At 42.0% G+C, this 13483-nt stretch overlaps 1 protein-coding gene across 24 annotated transcripts in view; it reads left to right on the top strand.

The window, feature by feature from the left end:
* ATXN1 (ataxin 1) overlaps nucleotides 1–13483 on the top strand; it is a 338211-nt gene that overhangs the window by 143703 nt on the left and 181025 nt on the right. For 22 of the 24 annotated variants that reach the window (XR_005255698.1, XM_038127009.1, XM_038127010.1 and 19 more), the window contains one exon: nucleotides 4415–4513. The exons of the other annotated variants lie outside the window; for them this stretch is intronic. The gene's annotated coding sequence lies outside the window, so the exon portion shown is untranslated. The remainder of the gene's footprint in view (nucleotides 1–4414; nucleotides 4514–13483) is intronic. 24 annotated transcript variants of the gene reach the window in all.

The raw sequence follows: 13483 nt of genomic DNA, 5'->3' as shown, positions 1-13483 counted from the left end.
TGACTGTGAACCTGCTCAACCTTCTGCACACTTTCAGGAGACTTGGAAAATAAACCAATTGATTGCTAAGCCGGGAGTTTGTTTAAATACAAGTCAAATGTTGCATAATGTCTACATTTACTACCTAAATTTTTCTGTCATTTTGGAACGGTTTCCCCTTGGGGATAACTGGATACAAGTGTTGCACCACGTGAGCCTTGAAGGTGGGAATGTTCCTAGAGGCTGCTGCAGCCCTCGCTGGAGGTTGTGAGCAGCAGGGTGTTGGTTTGCAGTGTAGTGGTGGTTTTTAGTTTGTACTCTCTGCTGGCAGTAGTGACCAGTGACTGTGGTCTGTGAACCTGTTGACTTGAAGCTTGCCTCTGAAGAGCAGGGGCTCAGGAACCAAAGCTGGCTGTCAGCTGGTGCAGTCGTTCTATGGTGGGCTTCGCTTTTGTCGGGAAAACCTTGCTAGTGGGAGAAGGCTGAAAGCTTGCTTGGCCTTTCTGCAGGTGAAGAGAGGTCATAAAAGTTATTTTTTGGGGATTCCAATTGTTTTTTTAGCAAATTAATTGTACTGTTTCATTTTATGTAATTTTCCCTGTTCATTTTGAGTCAAGTAGCACTTCTTTCTCTTTATGTGCAGTTGTTGCTATCCAAAATTCTTTATTGATCTAATAAAGTAGTTAAATGAGCTGACTTTGAAAATACAATAGGATAGCTAAGTGAATCTATATAAAAATTAATGTTTAACAGAGAGCATCTTTGATTAAGTTAGCAAACATTCTGTGAGCAGTGTTATAGTTATGGCTGTTTCCACACAACTTGAAAGCCTTCTGGAGAATTCATCCTCTGGAATGAAATGTTTTCTGCTTTTTTCTGTTATGAAAGGGAATAAAGTGTTACTGTTCTCAGAATCCATTCATTTCTCATACCTTGTAGTAAATGATAACGCTCCCCTTTCTATTTTTGAGATCCTGAAACATGGAAGTGAAAAATGCCTCATTTCATTATTTAGATATAGGCAAATAATAGTGCTTTCCCCTTTCTTGCACTATTTCTGACTGCTCTTTAAAAATTCCACTGCACCCCTGGTAGGTGAAATGGTATGCGCCTGAAACAGGAGAAACCATTCCTAAAAGTTCAGCCTGGCTCATATCTGAGTGTGCTGCCTCTCATGCTTCATTGCGAATCCACATCAACCCACTGGTGTGATAACATGGAATGAACTGCACTCATCCAAACCTTTGCTTCATCTTGAGCAGTCAGGCTGGCAAGAGTGGAAAATACTCCTCAGCAGCTGGTTTGATGCTTAGGAAACCTGATTTAGGAGTAAATTCTTGCTCGGATGGGGACAGGAACCTTGCTCCTGCCCTTTGCCACTGGTGACAGAGGAGGAGCAGCAGGCCATGCCAGGCTGGATACCCCTGGCATAGTCCCTGCTCACACGAGGTTGCAGGGAGGGGCCCGGTGGGGGGTTTTGCTCAGGCAGAGCTCTTCCTGCTGGGACTCACGGCACCTTGCTGGAGTTCAGCTGAGCAGTGTAATTAGTATCATTTTAGCTCCTAGTCAGCTGTAATAGGAACCAGGAAGCTGCTTCTCTTCGCATAACCTATTAGAAAAGCTATTTTACTTTCCTACACGTATGCCTTATATGGAAGAACATGCAGTGTGGTGTTTTGTCAGGAGACTGCATGAACTGTATTTTCCAGTGTCACGACTGGCAACTGTGAAATCTGCATCAAAATCCTTGTCCCAAGCATCCTTTAGGCCAGCTAGGGGAAAGTATTGCTGGGTGTGCAGAGTGCTCATACCTGAGCTGGGGGCAGATGCCTACTCTGGTCCTCACTGGCGTCAAGGGAGTTAGTGGTTGAACTAGGGAAGCTGATCTGGGCAATCTTCCAGCCTGAAGGATGTGAGGCAGAAACGGATGGGAGGAGCTGTAAGTGATATGAGGGAAGCAGTAGGCTAGGAGAAGAAGGGTCTAATAAAATCAAGTAATAAAACACATCCATAAAACTGCAGGACCTGAAGTTTGAAACAGTAGCTCTATGCTTATATGCTTGGCACAACTTTCATTTCTAATTTGTCTGCTTCCTTCAGGCTTCCTCTTGCCAGACTGGTGGTCTGTATGCTCACTGTCTACAGCTGTAGAGTCCCTGGTCTGCTCATGCCAGTGGTGATAGAGGACCACAGGGAGATAAGAGTCTTCCCTGTAGCTCTTGGGTGGGTGTGCTTGGCTGGTGTTCCAGATCACAGACTTCAGGCAGTAAGGCATTAGAAATATTACAGTCTATTAAATGTACTGTGGAGCGTTTGGCTGCACTAACTGCTGCTTTCAATAGAGCTCAGATCTGACATTTTTGGGACTGAGAGGGTTTGGATGTAAACTTTGTTAAATTGGTTTTGAAAAAGGAAGTTCTTTCATGCTTTGAAGGGAAAAAAATATGAAGACAGAACTGCAAGTCTCTTCCTTAAATCAAAGTTTTCTGCCTGAAACGGGAACAGCTCAGCAGAACAGTTTAAGTAAACATGGCCATAACTGCTTATCTGAGACATTGGCATCCTCTCTTCTTACTGTGTTACTTTTTTGTGGTATCCTGGCGTCTCTCAGTCACTGATGTGTTTGTTCTCACAGCACCTCCTTTGTAGGCATATACTTTTGTGTCCATTTGATAGTTGCCACCAAGATCTGAGGCTTTATCTGAAGACCTTGCTCCAGGATTGTACGTTTTCTACACCTATACAGATGAGATTTTGGAACTGCTGTCTGAACAGTCCTTCCTGCCTCCAGCTCTGAATTTCTCTCTGTCTCTGTTGTGGCTTCTTTATTTATTAAGCAGGGGAAAAAACAGAGGCAACTGTTTCTGAGTCATCCCAAGTCAGTGTTCAGCCCAGGACAGGATAAAATCTAGGCCAGTGACAGCTGGTGTACAGTCGTAGCCTATGTGGGGGGTCAGTATAAACACTGGAGATTTGCTGAAAATCACGTTATGTATGTGAGAGTGCAAGGAATTAGGTATCATACTCTAAAGCTGGTGCCTGAGAATGGGATCATGATTCTTCTCCTGGGTAGGAAAAATGCACCATATTGTGAGAATGACTTATTGATACCTAACATTACAGCTTGGGTGGGTTTTGCCTGTGTGTGTTAAAATAATGTAGACCCACAGTGGGTCTTTTATAACCAGGAGGCATTGCCACATGCAAGTAACTTCTGTGCACTTCCAGTTCTTCCACTGTACCATTGCTTGAAACTTCATTATTAAAATTAATTTTTAAGTTAATGCTTTGCTCTTAAGACCAGCCCCTAAAGAAAGAAATTTGTTTTTATTTGTACATGAAAACAAAAAGAATGTTTTAGTTATAGAATGTAGGATTGTAATTTATTTGATAGGTGTAGTAAAGTAAGAAATTCAGTGATGTTTCATAGAGCACTTCTGTGTGTTCTATAGCATCTTCTTCAAAGTAATGGAAGAATAAGAAATGAGAAGTGAGAGATGCTTTGTGTTTTTTCATGGGAATGAACGTGTCTGTACATTTTTGAGGCTCTAGTATAAGTTCTTCCTCACTGTGGTTATCTTACAAGGAATAAAATCAATTATAAGAAGAAAAAGAGAAAAAGAAGGCTGTGCCTCTTGCTTAGTTTTTTTGTGATTCCAACAACAGTGCATCAGGTCATGGGAAGTGATCTCAGCCATATTTTTAGTTACAGTTTGAAAAATGATGTTTTGTCATGAAATAGTGCCCCGAGTTTTAAAGCTAGTACACATGCAGATGCAAGTATATTGCACTGCCAATGCCAATCTAGTACACAAAGAGCTTCACAACTGTTTGGATCTGCTCTTCTTTCATAATGGGCTGCAACTTGTTTACTAATGCTTGAAAGCATGTACACATCAAATAAATCTCTGGTATTTGGGCCATAGTGTACCAGCATTATGCAAAGGGAAGATTAACCACACTCAGTATTAAGCTATGATCCACTTCACTCTTGATTCCTCACCATAGTAAATCAACCAAACCATCAAAGAACAGAATTAGTGGAAGGGTTCCTCAGACAATAGATTTATTTCTATGTTTATTTGCATTATTGTTAAGAAAAGGGAAATCAGCAGAGCAAATCTGCCTGGGGGCTCAGGGCATTATAAATTAATCAAAAGACATGAAGTGAACTTTTGGGTGTGGAAAACCAGCACGAGATGCAAATGCAACATAGCTGCATCATACGGTGTGTACAGTGTTGCTGCAACATCTGAGAGCAACACGCCTGCTTTGACTGCTGCTGCTCCCAATAGATAGCCTTTAGCAAGCAGCATATTGGCAAATCTGACACAGAGCGAATTTGCAACATTGACTCAAAAGACTTTCCTAACATGAAGCATCTTTAATGCATATCATTTTACCTCTTTCCTGTTTTTACTCTGCTCTCTTTCAGTGAAAAGGTCAAGAAAAGCAGTAGCTCAGTGGCTGAATTTTTCTGAAGTGCTTTACAGCAGGGAAAGTGGGGAAACCTCTTAAAGTGGTGTCTTATTCAGTAAGTTAAACCTTTTTTCTTCAGTTAATTAATTAATTTATTTTATTTTAATTTTTTAAATCCTATGTATCAGAATAATTAGTCACTTACAAGCTATCCCCAGGCAGGTGTGAAACTCCTCATCCCCACCTTGGCTTTCCCCCTCCCCCAGAAGTAGTCTTTGCCAAATGAAACCTGCCAGCCCACTTTGGCCGATCTAGAAGTGTGCAGCTGACTCAGACCCTACCACAACGTGACTGTCCCTCTGCCCCAGCTGGGGCTGGTCACTGCATTCCTGTTCAGAGATGTGCCCTATGGAGTGCGCGTCTCTTTCTTCGCCACTTGCCCTGCAGTGCCCCACCTTTGTCTTTGCATATCCAGCTGCAGTCATGAGAGATTTTTCAGAGACCAAAACTGGAACTTTTTTGGGTTTTCCCCTACAGTAGTAGCATAGGTATATTTGATGTTGCTACCACTATCACTATAAGAAATAAAAGAGAGAGGATTGTATTAATTTTACAGTAACAGATAAGGAGGCACTCAGGAAGATTTTCTTTAATGTAACTAGAGCTTCAGTTAGTGCTGCTGCCTTACGTTGATTTCAATAGAAGGTCAGAGCCGTAAAAAAGTGTAGTGCTGAATATTCAAATTTAATTTGTAGCATCAATTTAGGATGGCTTATAAGTTGAACTAGCCTTAAGAGTGCTAAGTACTTCCAGCTGAGGCCGGAAGGAATTTCAGCTGGTCAGCAGTTCTTGTGATTTGGCGTGATAGTACTTACTATCATTTTCTTGCACACCTGATTATTCTGCATTTTTTTGCAGGTATGAGTTTCTTTGCTCACAGTGCTTTATGCCTCATTTACTAACTCTTCTGTTCTGGAAAACTGGCAGGATGACAACATGCAACTCCCTCATCCTTTTGTGTTAGGGCTAATCCTCTGGTTTCTTTCTGATGTGTCTCCAGAAATATGTATTCAGCTGAGGCTGAATGCTGATTTGATTTGTAGTACTAAAATGTGAACAGTGCAGATCACTTTCTGTCTCTTAAAAAAAAATCACAGTAGAGGTGTATATAAAGAGTTTCAGAGTTTTAAACTCAGTCACATAAAATATGTTTCTAAAATACAGATGTACTATGTCACATGCCAAAGTACTTTGCTGAATCTGGATGTTTGTCTTTGCTTTGTAAACTTGGAACATTACAATTAACAATTAAATGACTGATTACTTAACAGGTTATGGTATTTTAAGGCTCTGAATTGTGCTTTGGCATGACAGACAGATTTTTGTTTTGATTTCAGATTATATGACTTGTTTTTACTTCTTTTTTTTGCTTACCATATGATTTAATTAAAGTTTTGTTGCAGTGATTGACAGTTGCTTTATTTGATACCTGTTTATAGACGTTTATTCATTACTTTTTCAGTGTACTGATATTTGTCAGAAGAGAATGGTATTATTTCTTTTGTCAATGAAAATTAGGCTATAAATTACTGTAATTTTGGGATACATTTCTGGTATGAGCAAACAGTATTTCCTTGGTGGGTTTTCTGCTGTGAAAAACTAGGTTATGCATAATATATTTTAGAAAAGACCTGTATTCCTCTGAAGAGGAATGGCATTGTGCAACTCCTAGAAACAGAGAAGAACCAAAATGTTTATATAGTCTTATTCAAAATATGGAAGTATTTGCAGTGTTGGTCCTCGTTCACAGGGGGGACTGGAAATTATTGGTTCTAGGTTCTGCTTGTGATAAATAGATATTTTTTTTTTAACCCCTCTTTTGTAGGACATGGGGTGAAGGGTTCAGCTTTGAGCACCTCGGTGCAGTCACCTGCCAGGTTCTTCCCGGAGCTGCCCTGTGCCTGCCACTGGTGCAGGTGTGTTAGGTCCCAAGGTGATGACACCCCCAGCCACCAAAGATCAAACAAAAGTCACACAGATGTGTCACACAGATGTGTGACTTCGAATTTTACTGACAAGTACAAAAGGATTTTGCAAAATTACAACGCGAATAAGCTGTGGGAGTAGGGAGGATATGATGTGTTCTTCCCTGCTAAAATCATGGTGTTAACACTCTTGGCACCATCTCTGAGCTCCACAGTAACTCATGGTGTACATTTTCAAAATGCACCGAGCAGCACACACTGTTTAATTCTGCGTTCTGTTACGCAACAGAGCGCGATTGCCTCAGTGAAGCACATCTGCATTGCGAGAATAAACTCTCCTGGGAAGCAAGTGCATCTTCCACAGAAGTAGGAGTGAGGCGTGGGCTGGGCATTGCTATTTTGGCAAGCAGAGGGAGCCAGTGTTGGAAAGCTGCCTCACCTTTCACTTTCCATGGAACTTACCCTTTCTCCCTGTTTCAGGCACCAGCCACTGCCACTTGCTTCTCTTAGTGGTGGCATGGGGATGGGGATGTTTTCAGTGGTTGATTAAAAGCATTTGTCAGGGTTTTGGGAACCATGGTCTTTGCTATCTGTCAGGTTTGTTTGTGATCCTTGAGCAGAATAGGCTGTTAGGGAGCAGTAAAGAATGCACTTTGGAAAAACATCTGGAAGAGCTAAGAAAACATTTAGGTTTTACTAAAATAAGCCAAACAAAACCACACCTGTGTGATAGTATCTTCTTTAACTGCTAAGTTGGCAGCAGTTGATGGAAGGCACAAAGTTCCTGTAACTTTTATATTGTATTTCAGTTTGCTTCTTCCAAGTCTATCTTTTGCTGGAAGCAAAGTGAAGCTCCTGCTGTCTCAGTTCTGCTGAAGTTCTTCCTGTCATCCTAAGTTTGGTTATCAACCCTCGTTTTTTTCCTATCAGCATGCATTACATTTTTATGGCAGTGCTTAGCAAAGACTTTCCAACAGCGCCTATGACAGTGTAATTGGACCCCTCTGTCTGACTGAAATTACTCCCTCTTTAATAGGGGTCTCTGGCTGCTTTCTAACACAGTTTTCTTTGAGGCAGGCTGGATGTCTAGTTAGCTGGTCTATAATGTGGGTGCACAGCATTTCACTAGGCATTAGTCAAAGTAGTTATTCATGGTTTGCTGTTAAACTGCAAGACTGGAGTGAGTGAGATTCCCCAGGGGTCTGTCCTGGCTTTAGTAATACACACTGTTTTCATTATTGAAATGATTGATGGAGCAGAAAGAGCAGTTGTCAATTTTACATAGGATAAAAAGTGTGAAGGGGGGCTGCAGGCTCCTTGGAAGGCAGGATTAGAGTTTTGAGCTGCCCTGGCTAACAGGAGAAATAGTCTGGGAAAAAAACGTGAAAACAGCCAGGATACAAACATAGAAGTGCCGTAGAGAGATAGAATGGGGCTGACTCAATAGTGGTTCTGTAGAAGAAGGTCTATTAGCTGGTGTTGGGCTGTGTTGGAGTAGCAGTTTGGCCTGGTTTGGTTGAGTAGGGTGGTAAAAAAATCACAGCTGGTTCCCAGACCAGCAGAGAAAACCAGCCTGTGACACATCCTTCTCTCCCCTGGCACCTGTGCTGCCAGTGCTCTGCTGAGTGGGCAGTTTTTCTTTTGATCCCTGCCTGCTTCGGTTCTGACCTTGGAGCTGGTGACTATGCCTGTAGGGAAGTGTCCCAGCTCAAATCCTCCCAGGCCTGGTCCATGTGTGCAGGACAGTGCATCTGAGAGGGAAAGGGGTTGCAGACCTGAGACTGCAGGTGTCATACAGTCATACAAGGAACAAGGGTTGCTCATCCCCATCCGTGTTCCTCAAGAAAGCACTGTTTCAGGGTGTGTAAAGAAAAGGCATGAAATAACTCCTCCACTCCATTCAGTGATTGAAATGTCTTAACATCTACTTTGGGGCACAAGGCAGTCAAGAGCAAGCTGGGTGGTGTCCAGGGAGAAGGCAGGAAAAATGATGAAAGATTTGGAAAACATGACCTGGGAAAGAAGATGAAAGAATAGGGATTGTTTAGTCTACAGGGGACAAGGCCAGTAACAGACATGATAATAGTGCTCAAGTATGTGGAAGGTTCCTGCGGGGAGGAGGGGAATAAACTGTACTGCCTGACTGCTTGGGGTTAGGTCTAAAAGAAATGGGCTCAATATGAAGGTGGCAGGACTTAGGTAAATATTTAAGAAAGCTTTGAAATTATAAGGATGTTTTGGTCCTGCAGTTATTTGCCTTTGAGGAAGCTGTGGAAGCATCATCACTGGAGGTTTTTATAAAACAGACAAACCTCCTACGGGAATATTTTGGGTATTGCTTTGGGAAAGGAGGTGGAATACATGCTTCTGAAGGTCGTTTCCCAGGAAATAATGAAGAAATCTTATTTATTTATTTATTTAGTTTATTCTGTGAATTTAGGTAATCTAATAACCCAGCAAATAACTCAAGAGATAGTGGCAATTCATTATTGCAACACACCAGTGGTAAATAGACAGCTGATTCATGCACAAAACCCAATGATGATGATGATACCATTCTGCTCTCTGTTCTAGTTAAAAAAAAAAATCTGAGCAAGCTAATTTTACTGGCGCGTTTCAAAAGGCTGTTCCTGTAAATATCTTACTCTATACAGAAATAGAGGAAGTGATGTTAGTTGACTTTGCTTATTGAAGTATTGTGCAAACACTATCAGTACCTGTTATTGATTGTACATAGCATGGCCATAGTAAAGCCGGCAGTACTTTATGAGGCACAGGAGCTAAACTAGAGCAAGATGTTGTGTTTTCAATCTTGACGTCTGTGCACTTATGTGCTTCTTTTATGTGGAGTAGGGAGCAGGCGAAGAAGAACTAAGCTTTAATTACCTCATTGCTATCTGTACGCGAGTTACTCTCCATTGTCTTGTTATGTTTAGTGCCTTGAGAAATGCCTTGTGCTGTCCCTATGAATACTTTCCTCCCTTTTTTCTTCACTGGAGTATCCCTTCTATGACTTTGAAAGTTCCTGCAGGTCCCCTGAAGTCTTTCAACTCCATTTCGGCTATAGGACAAAAATGTACTTCTCTCTTTGAAATACAGTTTCCCCTGTTCTTGTCACTGTGCGTGACAGGGAGGAGGAGGTCTCATGTGGTGCTATGATGCATGAGAACAAGCTGGGCGATGAGTTGCTACAGGACACCCTTAGGGGAGTTTCCCGAGTTGGGAGGGCCAGTTTGCATCCATGTGAGAGCAGCCAGGCTCCTTGTGTCCTACTCAGTTCAGCCTCTGGTTTGACAGTCCTGAAGGATATTCTGTCACCCTCGTCCTGGGCCTAGGAGCAGTGGCAGAGTCACCATGTGCCCGGCATGGATTTAGCAAGGCTTATCGTAATCCTGGCAGTATCCACACTAACCCCGGCCAGTCAGACATCACTGTGCGTTTGTGTCCCTGGCCCGGCAGCTCTGGCCTCACAGTGCTGTGCCTATGCCAAGAGACCTGCTGCTGAGCCACTCCTGGTGCTCCTGCACCTGGAAGAGTTGCCCTGAGCACCCAAGAATTGCTGCTCATTACCTCTTTGCAAGAGCTTTCTCTTCCTAGTCTGCTGCTATGCAGGTCTGCGTCCTGATCGAGTGTGATAACAAAATGAGGACACGTATTCACACGTGCACATATGTGCATATATTTTAGTCTCTTGCCTTTTTAAATATGGAAGAGCAGTGTGCACTTGTCTCTGTCCCAGTGTATCTGCTTTGCATCAGAAAACTAACATTCTTCATGATCTTGAGTGTCCCATCGCATAAGAAATAGATCAGCTCTGCTCTTCCTGTGGAGTTTCTTCAGAGGATTTAAACTGCTGATTTAAATTGTCACTAAAATCAGCAATCAGGAGAACTTTACAGAAATCACCAGCTTCTAAATCTTGCTTTGCATTTACTCTTTTTAGTTATAGTCCTTAAAGAAGAGAATGCATTCAGTACTTGTAATAATGTCATATTTTTAAATAAACTTGTACTACATTGTGTTTCTACAGATGTTCTACTACTAATCTGCTCCAACATAGATTTCTGTGGGCCTTTAATTTTTCTATTTTTTTAAAATCAGTGGTATGCTTTCTGTTCACTGTTGGCTAGATTAGATTTTTTCATGCGACTTGTATCAGGCTATATTCACATTAAAATAAACGTTCAGCAAAAATGCCCAAAAAAGAGATTCTGAAACATTTCTGTCTTGCAACTAAATGCTTCCTTAAAATAGGAGCTGAAAAATAGGAGGGAAGAAGAGAAAAAAAAATCAGCTTGTTTTGCATTAAAATTAAGTAATTTTTAAAAGGAACTGTTAATTCTAGTTATTAAGGCAAATTTGTTTTTTTGGTCACAGTATCTTAGATAAGAGTTTTGGGAATCATCTTGAAATCTTGCATATCATTTCTGTTAAGAAATTATTTTAACTCCTATTTCGTTACATCTACAACTTCCAGTTTCTTTCTTTTGTTTGAACCAGCTATATAACTCAGGCTGCTAAATGCACTGACATGACAGATCCCCCCTCCGGTCTGGCAGAAGACTGCTGCTGCAGGCTGTCTGGCAGACCTGGTTTAAGAAGTGTAGTCATTAACTGATAGCAGTTTTGAGGTTTGATTTTCTTTGTGACTTCAGCAGGAAACAATGTTCCTTCTCTAAATGTTGCTCAAACAACAATCCTGAATTTGATCAGTTTCAACAGATTTCACATTTGAATGTAATATACATTGTCATAACCTAGTTTAGAATATGTCTTAATTTACATACATAAGTGCATGGGAAAGAAATCACTTATATATATTAGTATGTATGCAGAAGGTGGTGACCCATCTCCACTGTGCCCAGAGGGGGAGAAGAGGATTGTGTGGCAGACTTAGGAGATGAACAGAGCTTGAGGCTTTGCTGTTGTGTTCCCAGTCACATTCTTGCATCTTGCAAAAGTGACTCTGTCTTTCGGATTCATCGAGCTGTAAATGAGGAACTGAGACTGAAGACTGTTGAGAGATTTTAGGAATAAAGTTAGTAATTTTGTTTTCTGATATGCTACATAATCTTTTCCAGGAAAAGGCAGTGATGGCTGTTGCTCCATGAGTGGCAGCAAGCTCAAAGCACATATGGATCAAATGTGATACCACTGATCACTTGTGGAGTCCAGCAGTTTTCTTCTTGGAGAACTTTGCAAACACGAGCTGGAAGGAAAGATACTGGAAAAACTAATTTTCTTTCTCTAATGTGTCTAGAAAAGCCAGTTCTTGGAAACTGAGGAAGGAATCAATGATGTGGTGCTGAGATAAATCTTCAGAGATGGGCATGGGTGGAGTATTGGGTGATTGCCCCTCTTCCATCTCCTTTGGCCATGACATTGGCTTCACACTCTGCCCAGCACTGCTCCTGGTCAGAGTTCAGGCATGGGAAGAAGTTGCTGCTCCTGGCATATACAGTGCTGGTTAACTCTCAGCATCGTAAGCTTTGTGTTTCCTCACTTGTCCCTTCTCCTCTCCTAGCTTGATGCCCATCCTCAGCTGCCTCTGATGCAGGGTGCCGCCCTTGCCTAGCTGCGTCTTGGAGCTCAGCTTAGAGGGATGAGTGCATCTGGTGGGTCCTTTTGAAAGGTGTTGGTCAGAAGCGTGTGTATTGACAGGAGCTATGCCTGGGAGATGAGGAACCTTTTTGCAGAACTATCAGTCATGGTTTGTCATTCATTTGTCACTGTTTAGCAGTTTCTGCACTGGTGGCCTGAGAGCCCTGTGGTGGGATTTATGTAAGTGCAGCACTGTCTCCAGGCTGAGGTCAAGGGAGTCCTCACTGAGTCTGCATCTGAGCTCTGATCACAGTTTGTCACTAATTGTGTTCAGGTCAGTTGACACTGTATGTCCACATGCAAATCACACAGCGATTTCAGGAATCATCTGCAGAAGGAATAGAGGCACTTGCATCATGGGTTCAAAGAAAATCAGTAAGTGTGAAACCCAGCAGTAAAATGAGCATGAGGGTGTTTTTGCATGGCCAAAACCCTTCAAGGGGTAATGGAAAGATTAGACTGGGGGGAAAATCGTGTATCAGCTTCCATGAATCCTGTGCATTTATCTTTTGGGGTTCTTTGTTTGGTTGTTGTTTTGTTTTTTGTTTTTGTTTTGTTGTTTGTTTTTAAACAGCTTGCTAGTGAGTATCAGGAGTATGTTTGTTTGTAGACTTACAAGGGGAAGGCCACATGGCAATTTGTGGTCACAGACTGATTCACTGGCTGCTACAGCCTGCGAATGGTGGGCAGGGCAGGGTGGATTCCAGGAGCACAGGCACTTAACTGCAGGCAGCTGACAGGGACCTTCTGTGAGTGAGTAACAAAGGGAGTTCCACTGCATGCAGGCCAGAAAATATCAGCTAATGAAGCCTCTAAGATAAGATTTAAGCTGACAGGAAATGAAAACTAACTTCATACAGGCTGACCACCCTCCCCCTTCACTAATGTTCCTGATGACTGTAGGGGAGCAGTTCCTCTACCTACTTCTTGGAATATACACACTTGGGTTAGAAAAGTGCATGACCAAAGTGCAGAGCCAGCTCTGCTGTCTGTGGGGCTGCAATGAGCCTTGGCTCTCAGTCCAGCTTTATTTTAGACAAGCCCTTGCTGTCCTTATCTCCAAAAAGCTGCATTTGAAAGCAAGGACTTGTGTAAAGAAGGAAAGTACAACACTTTCCTGTCTGTCTCTCTGCCTGTAATGTTACAAGAGATCTGTTGCTGTGCAGAGTGTGTTAGGCTCAGCAACTGCTCTTCCTCAGCATACCTGTCAAATTTTGAAATCTATAAATAAGGATGTTTGGAGCAGGGGGAATAGACACACCTTCTAGCTCCATTGAAATGCTTGGGCGTAACATGCTTATTTTGGCAGGACAGATTGGGGAAAACAAACTCTATCTCTCTTTCTATATATATTCCTAAAATATAGGGACTATCCCAAATAAAACAGCTGGTGTGTCTATGTGGCTAAAGCAGATTTCCTTAGATTTATGCTAGTCATGCTATGAGCTGCACTAAAAGAAAATTAAACAAGTCATTTTTCATCCCCTTCAGCTGCAGAC

The sequence above is a fragment of the Motacilla alba genome, chromosome 2, assembly GCF_015832195.1.
Source record: "Motacilla alba alba isolate MOTALB_02 chromosome 2, Motacilla_alba_V1.0_pri, whole genome shotgun sequence".
NCBI lineage: Eukaryota > Metazoa > Chordata > Aves > Passeriformes > Motacillidae > Motacilla > Motacilla alba.
Note: the sequence above shows the minus strand (reverse complement) of the source record. Positions and strands in the feature narration are given on the sequence as shown.